Source organism: Chenopodium quinoa, unplaced genomic scaffold (genome assembly GCF_001683475.1).
Source record: "Chenopodium quinoa cultivar QQ74 unplaced genomic scaffold, ASM168347v1, whole genome shotgun sequence".
Taxonomy (NCBI): Eukaryota; Viridiplantae; Streptophyta; class Magnoliopsida; order Caryophyllales; family Amaranthaceae; genus Chenopodium; species Chenopodium quinoa.
Genome location: NW_018744143.1, coordinates 353672 through 370256, shown reverse-complemented (window position 1 = coordinate 370256; position 16585 = coordinate 353672). Strand labels below are relative to the sequence as shown.

At 34.2% G+C, this 16585-nt stretch overlaps 1 pseudogene; it reads left to right on the top strand.

Annotated features, from left to right (window-relative positions):
• Positions 1 to 6630: 6630 nt before the first annotated feature.
• LOC110693151 lies at positions 6631 to 10126 on the top strand (annotated as a pseudogene).
• Positions 10127 to 16585: the final 6459 nt, after the last annotated feature.

Sequence of the window (16585 nt, the reverse complement as noted above, 5' to 3'; positions counted from 1 at the left end):
GAACACAATCCAGAATTATGCCAAAGTTACGCAACTGTTGCTTTATCGATAATAATTGGGAACAATATGCAGCAGTAACTACATATTCCGCTTCAGCAGTGGATAGAGCGACAGTATTTTGTTTCTTGGAATCCCAAGAAACCATGCAAGATCCTAAAAATTGAACCATACCTGATGTGTTCTTGCGATTCACGAGATCTCCAGCATAATCGGCATCAGCATATCCTCTTAGATTGAATGTATCACTTCTAGGATAGAATAAACACATTTCTTCCATTTCTTTTAAATATCTTAGAATTCTCTTGACGGCAATGAAATGCGATTCCTTAGGATCAGATTGGAATCTTGCACATGGACCTACACAAAACGAATGTTAGGTCTACTTCAGTCAAATATAGCAAAGAACCAATCTGTATTTTGTTTGGTCCACACGAGTTCCCTTGGGATCTTCGTCCAAACTTGTGGTTATTCCCATGGGTGTGTGGTTGATCTTTTTGTTTTCCAGATTGTATTTTTTCAATAATTCCTTCACGTACTTCTGCTAGTGAATCATTATTCCTTCGTCAGTTTGTTTGATTTGGAGCCCAAGGAAGAAGTTGAGTTCCCCCATCATGCTCATCTCAAACTCACTGCTCATTAAGTCAGCGAAATACTTACACAAAGAATCGTTAGTTGCACCAAAAATAATATCATCAACATATATTTGTACAACTAATAAGTGAGTTCCTTTAGATTTTAGAAATAAAGTTTTATCAACTTTTCCTCTTTTAAAATCATTATCTAAAAGAAACTTTGATAATCTTTCATACCATGCCCTAGGGGCTTGTTTCAATCCATAAAGAGCTTTATCAAGCTTAAGACATAGTTTGGAAAATTTGGATTTTCAAATCTGGGGGGTTGTTCGACATAGACATTTTCTTTAAGTAAACCATTTAAAAATGCACATTTAACGTCCATTTGGTAAAGTTTAAAACACATAAATGCAGCAAATGCGATTAAAATGCGAATAGCCTCTAATCTAGCTACAGGAGCAAAAGTCTCCTCAAATAGTTTATCAACTTCGAGAGTTTACTTAGATCATCAGGGATGGATACACCTTAATTATATTGGTCTGGCCTTTTATCAAGAGGGATTACTTGAATAGTTATATAACTTAAGTCACCTTATAATATAATAATGTACTACCTTCATTTTATATTATTTGTAACGATTTGACATAAAATGTAAGTGTTAAATATCTAATTGTTGCAAATAATATGAAACGGAAGTAGTCTAATTGTAGCATCTGTAACTGGTCAAATGATTGAAGATTTTAATTTTTAATGAAGATGACTAATTCAAGTCTTGAGAATACACGTGTTTTTTCCCCCACATACATTTTAATAGTAAAAATTATCACTATTTTTGTCATTTCATCCAATTCGGCTTATGATATAAAAATAACTATGTACTTTGTATGAAATATGTTGATTTTTGTAATCGCTCCATTTGACTTTTTGAAAAGTAACATAGTAATTACACCATTTCCTTTTGTGGTATGATTTCATAAATATTCAGCATGTGTTTATGCACAAAATATCTAATATCTCTTAGAAATTAGGTAATCCCAACTTTTCTTTTTTATTCTATCGTTTGTTTAATTTGTAATCTTGTGCCCAAAGTGATGGTGCAGTAAAATAAAAACAGAGAAAGTATTGTGGATGATTTTATGGTAGTCATCCTAAAAATGATTATTATTATAATAATTTTTATTGGTTAATCTTGATTTATTTTTTAATGTCAAAATTAATTATTAATTATTTATGCTGTCGAAAATAATTATAAATTATTTATCTAATTTTTAAAATTCATTTATATATTTTAAATGTTTTTTAATTTTTTTTTATTATTATCCTGATTAATTTTAAAATTCACTTTTTATTATTGATGAAATAAAAAAATATTTCATAAATTATTTAAAAATAGAAAAAAAAATGAAAAAATGTTTATAACTAATTTTGACATGAATAATAAAAACTTAGCCAATAAAAATTTGTATGATAGATAGTCATTTTAGGAACAAGTACCGTAGGATTTTCAAAGTATTTATTACTACAATGGCAAATGAATCCGATCACTTACTAGTATAAGGCCTTTGATGTCATCTCTTGAAATTTTCTTGGGGTTTTCTTTTTGAACATCAAGCAAAACATCTACCAAATCTTTGATATTATCTTCCTTATCAAAGTTTTGTTGATTATTTCGACGAACTTGATGCTCTTGAATCACTACTTCGCTAAAGTCATTGAACTTCTTCCGCACAATTTCAACTCGACTTTCCAAACCACTCAATTTATCAATCCAACCCAATAATAAAATGCTATCTCCAATACTTGGTTCTCCTATCACCCTTATAAGCTCCTTGAATAGTGGATGAAAGTCGGTACCATTACCGCCTTCAGCGGCCGTATACTTTCTCCCTAACGCCATCCTACTAACAATACCTTTAAAGAGTGTGAGAAAAGTCTCACTCAAATTTAAGACTAAAGCGTCGGAGGTCTTAATCTCTTAAATCAACAATTCAACCTCTTCTTCTCTAATTTGTCGAAAAGATTGAACACTTTTATTCGACAATAGTTGCATCATACATATACTCTTCATAAACCTCCATTTTTCTCCGTATGAACTAAAAGCTACCGTAGTATCTTTTATTGAAAATTCTCTCAATGAACCGACGTTTAGGCCTGTTGGCGAAGATTACGTCATTTGTTTTCATGACCTCTTTCGCGGCATCAGCAGAGGACACGACAAGGGTAGGACGGTTGCCTAAGTAGATCAACATGAGCTCACCGTGCTTATGGGATAGGGATCGTAGAGGGAACTTGCCGAGTTGATGGAGGTTTCCTATGATAGGCAGCTTTGGTGGCGAGGGTGGCAAATTTCTGTTGCTTGTAATTTTGATTGATAACCATTTGTAAATTGATATTAATATAAATGAAAATGGTTGAAGGAAAGCGAGTTTCTCTATAATGTTTGCAAGATCAAATGAAATTTTATTGATTTGCATTGTGTTTCGATGTTAGAGTGATCATAGGTGAAAAATTTAATTCAGCTATACATCTTTTTATATGGACTACATCCATTTCATACTCCCTCCGTTTTGTTTTGTTTTTTTTTTTTTTTTTTTTAAGTGATATGACACACATGTTGATACATTACTTTAACCAATAATACTTTTAGTTATCAATAACTATAAATTATACGCCCTCCGTGGTTTAATAAGTGTTAAAGTTTGACCGGCACAAAATTTTAGGCAATTTAATTGACTTAAATAAAATAAGAGATAAGTGGAGTAGTTGGAGTATTAAAAAATTATAAAAAAAAAAAAGACAATGGAGTTAATAGTTTATTGAAAAGTAATGAATATAATAGGAAAGATATGATAAAAAAGAAATAAAATAGTAGTGGGTTTAAATGAGGACCATGAGAGGTGAGAGATGTAATATTCAAATGTAGTTTTTTTGCTAAAAAAAAAAAAGAAAATGTAACACTTATTAAAACACGGCCGGATTTGATAAGTATAACACTTATTATTAAAACACGGAGAGAGTAGGAAAAATATACTTTAATAATCCCAATTATGGGCGATTTACTTCTAATAATCTCAACTAGTTTATTATCTAATAATTCCAACTATACTATGTGTTTGCCCAGGCCTGTAGATAAGGGTGTGCAAAGAGTGCTATTGAACAGGGCCTCATATTTAATAGGGCCCCAAAATTAAGAAAGCCCAATTTTTTTTATTTTTTTTATTAATCCCAGCTATCCATGGTACTCCGTAACTTTTTTTTTTTTTTTTGGGAATAGTGGTATTCCGTGACTTAGTGGCTATAATCTAATCTATACTTCGATGTTGCTTTAAATAAATTACTAAATAAAAAAAAAGGCAAAAATAGGCTTTTGTTTTTTGGGATTTGATTAATTTTGTTATTGTGTTTGAGTATTTTTTTTCCTTAACATTTGGGGGTGTTTTGTTTGTTAATTATATTCCGTACTACGTAAAAGTATCATACAGAGTATTATGTTTTGCTTTAGCTATAAGCCTATAATCCATAGCCCATGTTAAATTAAAGAACGGCGAGTGGTAGTGTATGGTACCATTCAAGACAAGACTATAGGTCTTATTCATTCTCTTTTAACTTTGAGAATTGAGACTAGGTCATATTATTGTATAATATTATGACAACCAATCAAATTAAGTGAAACATAAATAGGACATGAAACCTGAAATAGAGGATTTAAACCCGTAATTAAGGGGTCTATTTTGTAATTTGCATAGGACCCCTAAAAGGTTTAAGACGGCCCTGAGTTTGCCTCCAATGTCTCAATGATCGGTAACCTGCTGAAAGAGTTTTTTTTTTATTTTTTTTTTATTTTTTAGGGTTTTAATAGCCACGTGTCAACACGTGATTGGTCCAAAATTTAAAAAAAAATATAAAACTAAAAAAAAAAACAACAAAATAAAAAAAACAAAAACAAAAAAACCCCCAAAATTCCCAGCCAACCTTCCCCACTGCCAAACTCCATTTCCACCATTCTACCTCCACTTTCTCTCTCCTCATCCCTTCTTCTTCCTCCCTCAATCTGAAATTGGACAGAATTTAAAGATTGAAAAGTCAAAAATCATGTAATAATGTACAAATAAAAACATATGGATTATTCGTAAAAAAAAAAAAAAATGGAATTGAAGTTCTAAAACTACTTAAGCTTGTGAATCCATTGCCCTATCTTGAATCATGAATACCCAAATTGGTAAATAAGTGACCCATGCCGTAATCTTACAAGTTTAGGTTAAAAAAAAAATGAATTCAAGATAAAGAATAACACGTACTACTATTATTCTTTTTCTATAAGTGGAACTACTAATGGAGTAGTGGATGATTTGCAAGATTTCATTAGCACCCGTATCTTTTTGGCTGTCACGGATTGAAGAATTTTTTTTTTTTTTTTTTCAAGAGCAAATAAAAACAAACAACATTACATTACTCTAAAGACATAAAATTAAACCGACATCGTCTCGCAATATCGTTAGCCCTTTGAACCTGCTCTCTCTGCCCTTTCAGAATGGTGCATCTTTGGAATAAAGCACCCACTTCCTTTAATCCCTTTAGAAACCAAGTGATCGAGACCTTCTTGCCCTGATAGTCCTGTAGGTTGTTCAACAGGGTTAATGAGTCAGTTAATGTAAGGATTCCGTTCCTACCTTTTAATTTGAGCGAGCCCATTTCATCGCTTCCAAGATAGCCCAAGCTTCACATTGCAATGCCGACGCTGCAACTCCGTATCTTCCTCCCTCATCAAGCCCCCTTCCTAGAGTATTACTCTTCACAGCCCATCCAATTCCTGCTCTTGTAGTCCGCTTATCCCAGGAGCCGTCTGCTTCTACAATAAAATCGTCGAACGCTGACTTCTCTTTTCCTAATTGGACATAGTTAAACCCCGGAGGGAGGATAGGTTCATCCCTGGTAGCAGGTTCTACCTCCCTTATCATGCTAGCGCGATGAGTGAAATGTTCATGGTCTTGAAACGCTTGGTTAATAAATTCCCTCACCAGGCTACTAGTCCCACCTGAATCCCTAAAACATCTGGCGTTCTTAGCCTTCCACATGCCCAAAGGGTCGCAATAAATCTCGCACATCGGGTTCCTTGCATGGATTGAATGATAAATGTATTAAACAATCAACAAAAGGTATAATTATGTTGGAGTAGCAGACAATCCAAGTCCTACATTGAAAGATTAAGAAAGTGATGACTTGTTTAAAAGTGTATACGTACATACTCTTTAAGTGTGATGCTTTGTTGGAATCGATAACTTGCTTATAGATGAATAGTGTCAACGTACTTTATTTAGTATACAGTTTTTTTTTTGGGAAGTTGCCAAAAACCAAATCATACCAATATGGAGAAGAGGTGTGCCGTGTGCGTGAGGCCCACCAAATTATAATTTTTTTTTTTTTTTTCCTGATAGACCAAATTATAATTTTAAATTGTAGTTAATTATGAAACAATAGAAAAAAAAAAGGCATGAATTAACAAGTGCAATATATCGACTCTACTCACTTAAATAAGCTTGAATGCTTGATAATAGTTTTTTTGTCTTTGATGAAATATGCACGTTAATTATTGTACTTTTCTTAAAAAAAATTTATAATCATACAATGACCTAATTGAGACCTTATATGAGTATAGTTGATTAGAAAATCAATGGAGAAGATTATTTTCTCTTTCCAAATCCATAATTGTTAAGGCCATAGAAGAGATTTTTTTATTTATTTTTTTTAAAACCTCTTTTAACAAGACAACAAGTATCCAAGGTAAACTTTATTCCTAACTCAACCACCAGACCATATTCATATTTCTAACATTAATTGCATGTGTAAAATATTTAAACTTGTTTATTGTATTGTTTTAAACCCAAAAAAAAAAAAAAATAGAACTTGGGGGGACAGCTGTGCCCCCTTGTTCTAACGTGGTTTCACCACTGTTTTTGACGTCTCATTTCCGTTAAAATGGCCAAATTACGGTTTTTGATTTTAATTTAAATATTAGCTGTGTTTTTGCAAAGTATATACACTTACATGGTTGTAACAAAAAAAAAAATGGTTGTAACACGCATGTAAATTATGTAGTTTGGCTTCCTAAAAAAAAAAAAAATTATGTAGTTTGGCTGATTGTATTCGACAAATTTTCCATAACGTGACCTAGCTAGTTGTTGGATTTTCACGATATAACACAACGGAATGTACCATTTATAGATCACACAATGTAGCTATTTTCGGCAATCAAGTTTCAATTTCCCAAAGTGAAAAAATGCAGATTCCAATCTTTATTCTCTTATAATAGCAATATTCATCATTTTTCTTTCAAAAAAATAAAAATAAAAAAATAAATAAATAGCAATATTCATCTACGTCATGAAATCCATGAAAAAGACATCACCTAAATTACCACCATCCCCTCCAAAGCTCCCATTCATAGGAAACCTCCACCAAGTTGCATCTAAAACCACACTCCTCCACCGCCGCCTAGCGGAGCTAGCGAAGCGATATAGGCGGGTGATGCCACTTCAACTAGGCGAACTGCCAACTATATATCATTGTGTCATCAGCTGATATGGCAAAGGAAGTGATGAAGACACACGACGCTGTGTTTTGCAATCGTCCTATCCTTATGGTTGCGAAAGAGGTGTTTTACGATTGTACTGACGTCGGATTAGCTCCCTACGGTGAGTGTTGGGCGGAACATACGAAAGATCTCAATGCTCGAACTCTTCACTTTGAAGCGGGTAGAGTCGTTTCGACCGATTCGAGTGGCAGAAGTTACTACTCTAATCAACTCCTTAGCTTCGGAAGAAGGGCGAATTGTTGACCTTAGCAAGAAATTATTTGTCCTTACTTGCGAATTTAAAGATGGCAATGGGCCTCGGGCCGACACAGTCCAACATGAAAAAAGTCCGGCACAGGCACGGTGTAGGCCCGGCATAGTACGTTACTGTGTGTCAGATTGTGGGCCGCCTTTATTTGGGAGAATCACGATAAGGCAATTCAATAAAGTTTTGTTTAGGCACGGTGGCACGTGGGCCTGGGCCATGCACGGGCAACCTTTTGAAAATTTTGGCCCGACCCGACACGACACTCGTGGGCCGGACCAAGGGACGGGCTTAACTAACCCTAAACAAAGTGAGCTTGGCACGAGGTATGGTCCAGAGCCATCTTTACTTACGATATCATGTCAAGTTAACAAAAATGACGGGAGAGAGTATTATTATTATTTCCTAGCCTTTGTCCATTTTTCTTTGTTTAGTTGGAATATTTTACTTTAGAAAATAGAAATTTAGATAAAGAGTAATTATTATTTCATATTATTATTTATTGATTGATTATTTCAGTAATTTTTAATTGATTATTATATTACTATGGCCAATAAAAGAATAAGCCTTGGAATAAAATTATCGACATCTATTATTTTTGGTAGATGATTGAGAACATTAATCACTAACAAAATTAAAACATAGGAGCATTTTAGGCCATGTTATAACTCACTAATATAAGCTTTGGAAGGAAAAATAATAAATAAATAAAGTACGTTTAAATTAAAACAAGTTGAGTGCAACAAAGCCTCAATTTATATAAGCTATGATATTATGGTTTTATAAATCCCAATTTTCATCAGTTCTAAATTATTGTAAGTTTTCGAAATTTTTAAATAATGCAAACTTTCAAGGTATTCTCTTTTATTGGACCAAATAGTTTAACAGCCTATTGTAGTTAGTTCAACCCAAAATTAAAGTGTAATGTGAAAATATCACAAAATTGGGATTAATATATAAATGAATCGAGCAATGATGAAAACCAAATTTTCCTTTATAAAATAAAATTTCTACATTTATATGCCTACATCAATATAATTGTATTTGTAAGGTTTCAAAATCTACCTAAATGTAAGTTTAAGGCGCCATATGAATTTATGAAGCTAACTTTATGTCAAAGGATCAAGTCAATCATCAAAGAATAAATTGAACCAATAGTTAAAGGCCATGATTTGTTTTATATTATATCATTCCCTTTAAGGAGGAATGGATGAGATTTGAACTCGTAATTATTTCTTTGGTCAAGGTGACGTTGATACTATGTCAGAGAACTAACTCAACCAAAATTAAAGACCAGGCTAAACTAATGGTTAAGTCATATGATTAATACTTGATAGTTACTTTTCAGTTCTTGTTATCCAGTATTGTTTTACATATTTAGTTTCCATGTACCTAAATATTCCAAACCCGTTTATCTGATTAATTAGCGGGTATTTTTAACTTTTGATTTCAGGGTAATTTTTAGTACGAAAGGCAGTGAACAAGAACCATTTAGAAAACTATTAACCAATGTTAACAAAGACTTGTACAGGTTTTTGTCTTGCAGACCTATACCCGTCGATACCATTTCTTCACATAATCAGTGGAATGAAGAGAAAATTTCAACAAATTATTCAAGAAACAGATAGGATATTTAACCCTATTATTAAGGAACATAAAATTAACAAGGTAGATGATAAAAAAGATGAAGATTTGGTTGATAATGTTCTTTTATGATATCAACGGGATAACGTGAGGAACACTGATGATTTCTCCATGACTACTGACAATATAAAGGTTGTTATTATGGTACGTATATATATGTAGGATACGCAATTAACTTAAAACCTTAACGTTTTATATATGCACATGTCGTGTTTAGGAAATTCTTGGTGACTGGAAGTGAAAGTTCATCATCAATGGTAGAGTGGGCAATGTCGGAACTACTATGAAACCCAATGGTTTTAGAGAAGGCACAAATTTAGGTACGACGGGTATGCAAAGATTTTAAGGGGGCAGTTGATGAAACGAGGTTAGAGGAGTTGGAATACTTGAAACTTGTGATGAAAGAAACCTTACTTTTTTTTTTTTGAGGAAAAGAAACCTTACTTCTACATCCTCCCGTTCCCCTTTTAGCTCCTAGCTTAGAGAGTCCATGGAGAGATGCCAGATATATCCATATGACATTCCAACCAAAATTTGTGTCATTATCAATGCATGGGCTATTAGTAGGGATTTGGAGTATTGGCTAGAGCCTGAAAGATTTAACCCAGAAAGGTTTGAAGATTCTTTGATCGACTTTAAAGGGAGTAATTTCTAGTTGATTCCGTTTGGTGCGGATAAGAGGCTAGCATGGCATTAGGTATAGCAAATGTTGAACTCCCGCTAGCTATGTTGCTCTATCATTTCGATTGGGAGTTGCCCGATGGAATTCAACCTTAAGATCTAGACATGGATGAATCCTTTGGCTTGACAATGAAGAGGAAAAATCACTTGCATGTAATTCCAACCCTTTATACTTCTTCTCATTTAACCTCCTAAGCACAACTTGGAACTACTTAACTAATAACCTTGCCAATAATGGTTTTTTTTTTTTCCTATTTTTTTTCGTGGCATGAGTTTGAAGCAATTTCTAATTGGCTATGATTTAATGTAGTCTTATGACTTTTGACTACCACAATTTATTAAAATGGACGGCAGAGATTATTTGGTTTTTTTATTTATTTTTAATTAGTACTCCGTAATTTTAATTAAAAATAATTTTTTGATTATTTTAAATATAATTATATCTTCTAGAAATTATTTTTTAATATCTTTGAAATTCTGGAAATATATATATATATATATATATATATATATATATATATATATATATATAATAATTAAATTAAAATTACTAATTAAAAATAAATCAAAAAAAAACAATCTCAGCCATTCATTTCAAAAAAATTATGGTAGTCAAAAGTCATAAGACTACATTAAAATTTTCAAGATAATAACGCTAATGCATTTTGTATAATCCCTCCAACTCTAGGGTCGTGTAATGTGTACATAATTAAGTAATTTTTCACTTGGTCAAACAAGCTTTGGTATAATCTCTCCAAATCTCGTTATTATATATGATTTTCCATTCATGAAGCCAGCCTATATTAATGGATCATTGACTAACTTCATGAATCATTGCATATAAATCTCCATAAATTGGCATTTTATATTATCCCACTTACTTTCACTTTGAGAGTCGCTTTGGATAGCTATTTCTAGTTCTAGCTATTATATATACATATACGAACGAAGAAAACATCATTTGTGCTCAATGGAAAAAAAAAATGTACGGACCAAATGCTGGATACTAGCAAAGACGCAAAATAATTTACAGTTTTAAGAAATGAACATTGTAAGATCAGAAATCAATTAGGAATGTGTGATTAAGTGTTTAACATGCGTTTTCTTTCAAAAAAAACGTGTTTAACATGTTGCGCGTATAAAAATTTTATGCGATAGAAACATTGAATATTATTAGAAGCAAATTATACAATTAGCTCCAACCATTGTGTGATTTGAATTGACATCGCCCCGTAAGAATATAACAAGATGATTTGAACATAAAAATCAGACCTGACCAAAACTATTATTTTAATTGGGCTGGTCATGGAGAAGCTATTTTAAAAATTTTGGTTAAATATTTTGCTAAAGCCTGTACTGTAAAGCCCGCTAGGTTCGATTCAATTTTTCGAATTTTGGGCAAATATTTTTTGCCTAGCTAGGCCCGTTCATAATCAACTCTACTAAAATGGTTAAATAACAAGATATATTTTAAACTTCTATGATGTATATAAAATAATGGAAAATTTGAATTTTGGTACCTCAAAAATGGACCATATTGACTTTTGGTACCCATTTAAAATTTTATTTTACTATGATACCCATCAAATTTTAAAATTAAAGATTTTGGTACTCCGTCCAACTTCTGTTAACTTTTCTGTTAGTGCGTCCCTTAGCAACGGCTAGTTTGTTACTTCCCTCCTTTTAAATAACGTCTATCTTCATTTTTCCCCAATTTGATTTTGCGAAAAATCTTGAAATTAATTGAGTAAAATTGATCAAAGGCATTCTTTAAAATTTAGCGTTCTAATTTATTGCTAAATTGTGAAGGGATTTGGAAGAGGTTGGTAGCTATTACGAAGCTTGTAACAGGCGAAAAAAAAGGTCGGTTTTTTTTTTCTCCATATAATTTAGTTAAGTAATGATGAATTAAGTGGAATCTATGTCTGATTGTGGTTCATATGTTGTCTATTTGTGATTTGAACTACCAATTGAGGTTGTAATTGAATGATTTTGTTGTAATTTTAGGAAACCAAAAAATTAGGGTTCTTCGGTTTGATTGAATTTAGGGAATTATTGTTGGAGGTTTGTTTACTGAAATTAAGGTTGCATGTTAGTAATTCTACTGAAATTGGGCTTGTTTGTTGTATGTTTATTGAAAATTTTTTGCAGAATGGCTGAGAATATGGTGGTTTTGAGATTTAAGTACTTGAGTTTAGTTGTTGACGTTGAAGTAGAAATAGGTAAAGATAACTTGATGGATATTGCAATAGAGTTTGAAGATCGACTTCATGAGATAGATGATCCTAATAGAGGGATCAGTAGACATCATGTACCCCACATCTCAGTATGTTTATAAAAGGAAATATTGAACATTAGAAAATGATGGTGACTTGCTCAAGATGTTTAGGAGGTTTCCTAATAATGACATCTTTACCATCTTGGTTGGCACCACTGATGATCCTGGTTTCTTGAATGATTTAGTCTTGGAGTATAGGATGAAACAAAATGGGACATGACCACCACCTGGTTATCCTCATTTTGGAGCTCAACCACCAGTTTGACATGGTGTGTTTGACTTTGATGTGTACAATAGGTGGTTCATTGTAAGTGATGAGTTTTAATGCTACTTGTTTTGATATTTGCAGGAGTAAATATGTCCTAGAATACCTCAGCTCCCTCAAAGCAGAAGAAATGCAACTGTGGATTACTACTTGCAAAGCTGACATCTTGGACCAGGGACAATCCAAGGTGCAAGTTTAGGGCATGCAAATTATATGATCCAAACACTAAGACAAGGGGCTGCAAATGTTTTGAATGGGTTGGCTCGGATGATGGCACTGACTGGCAAAGGGATGTGATAAACCAGTTGTTGCTTGACAAGAAATTAATGATGAAAGCTGAGCTGAACTCTTTGCAAAGGGAGGTGGATGATCTGGTTGGCCAAAGGAGGTGTTTGCTTAATGAAGTTGACACATTGAAGACCAAATGCAAGGCTCTAAATGGTGACAAGAAAAAGATGAGCAGAAGCAATGGTAATTCTGACAGGGTTTACTTGGTTGTATTAGTTGCAATTAGTTTAGTTATTATGGTTTTAGGATTAAGTGTATTTATAAAACTGGTTTAGGGGAGTTTGGGAGAAGCTAGGACATTATGTTTGAAAATGTAATGTTTAATTTGGGATTGAACTTTATTTGAAACTACTAATTATGTATGATTGTGTAACACTTATGTTTAAGAAATTAAAGTTGTCAACAGTTTGATTTGGCTACTAAATTAACTTGTCATTGCAACTTAAATTTATATGTACAAGAGATAGTTAACAGCCTTTAATGAGTATGTGTTTATGTGTACTCATTAAAGGGTAATGTTTAAACAACAAAAAGTAAGTGCATAATTTGTTCAAAACATGTCAATAACAAGTTCTTCATGACATGTAAACTAGTAAAAGGAGCAAACCCTAACAAGCTTCTAGTTTGACACTATTTTTTGTTCCTGGACTTGCTTACTGATGGCTTGGGTCCTCTTGGCTTCTTAGCTATAGTAGTGGTTGATGCCTGGCTGCAAAGGTTTGCTTCTGCTGCTGCAGACTTTCTTAATCTAGTAGTGGCTCCTTGTGATGCTGATGCTGCTGCTGCAGATGGTCCTGGTCCTGCTACTGAAGCGGCTGCTGGTGCTGCTACTTCTACTGTTGCTACTGCTGATGCCTTCTTCTTAATTGCCTCCTCTTGAGGGAATTTTTTATTGGCAATGTTGTTAGGACCTACTCCTGCAGCAGTCTATTTATTAAAAAATAATAATAATAATAATAATAATAATAATAATAATAATAATAATAATAATAGAAACAAAAAAAAACAAGAAAACATGTTAAATACAAAATTTCAGTTTGTTGAATCAACACATGGACATAACCAAGTGATGCTCACCTTACTCGAAGCCCTTGCTACCTTTTTCCTCCTTTGTTCAACCACCCATGGAGTATTTAAAAGTGGCTTGCCTTTTGTCTTGGGTTGGAAAGAAGGTTATGGTACTTGTACAGCATCATTGGCACATGTTTTCGCATAATGACCAAATTGAGCACATTTCTGGCATCTTTTCTGCCTCCTTTGGCTGCTGCCCTTTGGTGGTTCTGCTGCACCCTCACCCCTTTCTAACTTTCTCTTTTTGGACTTAGGCCTACCAGGCATAACCCTCACTAGTGGAGGTAATGGCTCCCTCATCTGAATCTTCTCCCAGTGCTTAGGACCTGGCATAGGCTACACAGGAATATCATATGCTGCTATGTATCTCTCCCTGGTGTAATAATGGTCTACATACTTTTTGGATCAACCTTCTTATCAAGAATGCATGCAAACCCATGAACACAAGGAAGCCCTGTTAGTTGCCAATGGTGGCATGTGCAAGTTCTGTTTTTGGAGGTCACTGTCACCTGGTTAGCATTAAGTTGGACCTCATAGGTATCACCCCTTGATACTTGCACTATGCAGTGCCTAGCAACCCTCTCCATATTGTCAAACAACTTTGTCACAAAAGGCATGACCTTCCCTTCCATTTTTTGCACAGCCTCCCACTTGTCATTGTGTCTTTTCATTAAATACCTCCTTAACCACTCCATTTGGGTAAGTATGGGTTTGTCTCTAGCATCTCTAATTCATGCATTGAATGTCTCACACATATTGTTAAGAAGCATGTTTGACTTGCAAGTAGTAGAAAAGGCATGTTTAGACCAATGCTGGCAGGGATGTTATCTAAATACTAATATGCATCCTTAGACAGGAATTTAATGGATTCCATTGCTATTTCAAAATCAGCCTACAATATACCAGCACAATAGCAGTACATATAGTCAATGAATGAAGTATCACCAATGAATCAGCAAACTAACTACAACTAATTATAACATGAATATCAATATTCAACCACACATAAATGAACTTTCAGTTCTCATAAACTAGGACTTAAATGCATCAACTTGAAAAGTAAAGTGTTGTCATACCCAAGTAGTGGCTCTGGCAGCATTTCAAAACAATTCCTTGAATATGGAGGTTATAAATTGAAGCTTGAAATTGACCCATATATGCCTCACACAAAACCTCTTCTCAGCTAGGGGCACCATCATCTCAAAAGCTTCAAGCAGACCCTAACAACAACAACAAATAAGAATGAAAAAGAAGACCCTCACACAAAAAAGTTGAATGTAACTACTGCCTAACTTACCAAATGAAATTAACATTGAAGTACCTACCTTTTGCCTGTCTGACATGTAAGTGAAGCCACCACCCTCAGCTAAATCATTCAGGCTTTTCTTCAAGCATTCCAGGAATTAGCACCACGTTTCTTTATTTTCAACTTCAACAGTTGCCCAAGCAAAGGGGTAGATGTTGTTGTTTCCATCCTTCCCAAGAGCAACCAAAATCTGACCTGGGTAAGAACCCTTAAGATGACATCCATCAACCCTTATTAATGGTCTTAACCATTTTAAGAAACCTCTAACCAATGGGGAAAGATAGACAAACATTCTCAAGAACAAAGGTGGTTTTGGCCTGTCCAGTTGGTTAACCACCACAGAAACCCCACTCCCTGGGTTATGTTTCATCACTGCCTTGCCATAATCCCATAATTTGGCATATTTCTCAGAAGCTAATTCATATATCATTAACTTTGCTCTAGCTCTAGCTAGTCATGCCTTATAATACCCAATGTTAATTTCTAAATCACACAAGACTCTGTCCCTAAAGCTTTTGATCTTCCAACTAGGGTTACTTCTCCACTCCTCAACATATTTCTCAGCTAGGTACTGTACAGTAACATTTGCATTCATCTTACTCCTCATACACTTATGCTACAAAATCAGGTCCTGAATTTGCCAAGCAGAACTATTGAATAGAGGCCTGGCAATGACCTTGTAGTTGCACCTCCTAACTTCTTCACTGCATTTACACATAGGCAATTTGCTCCTCTTTGGATCCCATTCACACCTACACCTCCTCCTACAGAAAGTACTTATTTTCTCCTTATTGTTATGCAAATAATAGTACTCATATCTATTCTCTATGGCATGATTTCTTAAGGCTCTCCTAAGCACAGTATTGTTGCTGAAAATCTGGCTTCTTAAAATCAATTTCTTCTCTGAACCATGGACTATCATCTTCCTCTTCATCAGACCCATGTAAGCTCCTCAATTCATCTTCATCACTACCTTCTTCCTTAAGTTCCAATTCCTTACAACCTAGATCTTCGACAAGCTGATGCAACTTCTCCTCACTCCTCTCATTCCCCTAAACTGAACCACCAGGATGTTGCACTAATGCCAAACTTCTTTCAACTGCCCCTAGAATCTTAGCATTTCCCTGATTCCACCCTTTCTCTTCAGAAGCACCCTCCTCCTCCTCTCCAGGAACCCAATCTATGTCTAAATCACTTAAATCTTCACTTGAAGATCCTAAATCAGACTCATTAGCAATGAATAGCTTCCTTTGACACTTACCCTTTCCCTTCCAATCTGATTTCACTCTCCTGTTTCTCAATCCAACCTCTTCAATCAATTTCCCCTTCCCTTTATCAATTGCAGGTTTCACCTTCTCCAAACTATTGCTTGCCCCCTTCATAGCAACTCCCTCTCTCTTATCACAATCTGTAGAAAACCTAGGACTCCTCCTCACTATTGGCTCACTATATGCTGCAGCGAGATCACTTGGATTGCCTATATTAAACCTGGGTCTCCTCCTTACTATTGCAATAATGGCTTGTTTTGGAGTGTGTTTAGAAAGGCTTGATTCAAGTGGGGATTTGGATACATTTTGAGAAACTGTAGAATGGGGTGGGCTGAACATGGATAGACTTTCAGTGTTCTTGGGTGGGCTAGATTTT